General features: G+C 42.2%; 1 pseudogene; it reads right to left on the bottom strand.

Annotated features, from left to right (window-relative positions):
* Positions 1-1,271: 1,271 nt before the first annotated feature.
* Positions 1,272-1,678, bottom strand: LOC102468649 (putative 60S ribosomal protein L32'; annotated as a pseudogene).
* Between the last annotated feature and the right edge of the window lie 279 nt (positions 1,679-1,957).

Here is a 1,957-nt window from a genome sequence, read left to right on the forward strand (position 1 = left end):
TTTCCCCTTAGTTTTGGGATTTGGGGCACCCTTAGGTGGGCAAAGTCTCATCAAGAGTAGAAAAATCAAGATTCTTCTATCTGAAGATGGGGTTAGGTTCACACTGCATAATCTTAAGTATATAACACAGATAATCTCCTCCCATCTTTCCAACACAGCTCTGTCTGCCAGAGCCACAGTCTGCCAGGGCTTTGGAAAAGACCCACGATGCATCTCACTGTTCCTTGAACAACTGGCTGATTCTGCATCTGAGGCAGGAAAAGTACAAGTACTCTCTTTTCCTGAGGTTTCTTTCATGTACTGTTTTCATTTGCTTGTTTAAGAACAAACTGATGTGTGACTCTTCCTGAAAAGCAAAGACTCTAAGATCTTGGCTTTCAACATCACATTGGACTGTGTGGCCTCAAGGATGCACTCCCCAAAAAAGCATTCCATGGCTAGCAGAATCCTCTGCAAAACCCAGTTGACTTTAGGAATGAACAGCTATTTTTCTGAGCTGTCACATCTGTGGACTAAAATTCCACTTGGCAATTTCCAGAATTCAATGTTATCTTTATACTCTTTACAGGGATTACATGCAATTTATAGAATTCGATGTTATCTTTATACTCTTTACAGGGATTACAGAGTCTGTCCACAAAACCAGTCATAACTGCTGAATGATGATCAAAGGATTTTCTGGGTTCTGAGCTTGAAGAAAACACACCGTTAAATTACATTCTTTTCTCTCATACTTACACAGGTATCTGGGTGTTTCCATGTACAACTGGCTGCAGTCCCTTTGATTCACAGAGATCCAGAATGGATCCCAGATTCTCCAAGTCCTGAGACCCAAGTGGCTAGGTTAAGATTTAGTCCCTCTGCTTTGCAAAATCTCCAGAGTGGTGTTTTGATCCGCTTCAGATTTCATGTCCAAAAGCCTTTCTGTTTCATCAAACACCAGAACATCCAAGGATTTTATCCACAGTCTAAATCCAATACCTCTGTTTTCCTTCAGAACATACTCTCCAAGTGGCTTTAAATTCTCATGAGGATATTTCATTTCATTTGTTACCTCCCCCCCCCCCAACCCCACCACCACACAGAGCCAATATCCTCTCCAGGATTTCTGCCTCCAATACAAATATGCTGCCCAAACTATGGTAAGTAAGCCTTGGCTGCTTAAGTACTGGTGTGATCATTGGGACTGTAATTTATTTATTTTTTTTTTTGGAGGGGGTGGTGGTGGTGTGGTTTTATTTAGAAACAAATAAAATGTGCACACGAGCTGTCTACTCATTTTCGTCACTGCACAGCCTGGCATTGGGATTGGTGACTCTGAGGGCCAGCTGGGCTGCTCTTTCCATGATGGCCTTGCGGTTCTTGGGGGAAACATTGTGGGCGATCTCAGCAAGTAAGACTTATTGTACATCAGCAGCACTTCCAGCTCCTTGACGTTGTGGACCAAGAACTTCCGGAAGCTGCTGGACAGCCTATGCTTTGATTTCTTGTTGCTCCTATAACCAATGTTGGGGATCAAGATCTGGACCGTGAATCTACTCTGCACCTTGTTGTCAATACCTCTGGGTTTCTGCCAGTTGCACTTAATTTTGACATATTGGTCTGACTGGTGCCAGATGAACTTCTTGGTCCTCTTGTTGACAATCTTGGATTTCACAAGCGGTCTGAGGTCAGCCATAATGCTGGGTAGGAGATGGCCGCCCCCTCCACAGGCAGTGTGGAGGAAAAGAGAAGTAGAATTTATTTCTCACTAATATCTGTTTTGTTAAAAAAAATGTCTAGGATGGAAATATTAAAAAATGTGAGTTATCTTTTAACCGGTAATATTTCTTCTTGGATGAAACCTTAAAGATTAGCCTCCACAAAAAGAAAGAACACATGCAAAAGGTTGTTCATATGGGATTTTTGCTCATAGTAAAATATTGGGGAGGAAAGTCCATTGATAGAGGACTCATGG

The sequence above is a fragment of the Tupaia chinensis genome, unplaced genomic scaffold (genome assembly GCF_000334495.1).
Source record: "Tupaia chinensis unplaced genomic scaffold, TupChi_1.0 Scaffold000532_1, whole genome shotgun sequence".
NCBI lineage: Eukaryota > Metazoa > Chordata > Mammalia > Scandentia > Tupaiidae > Tupaia > Tupaia belangeri.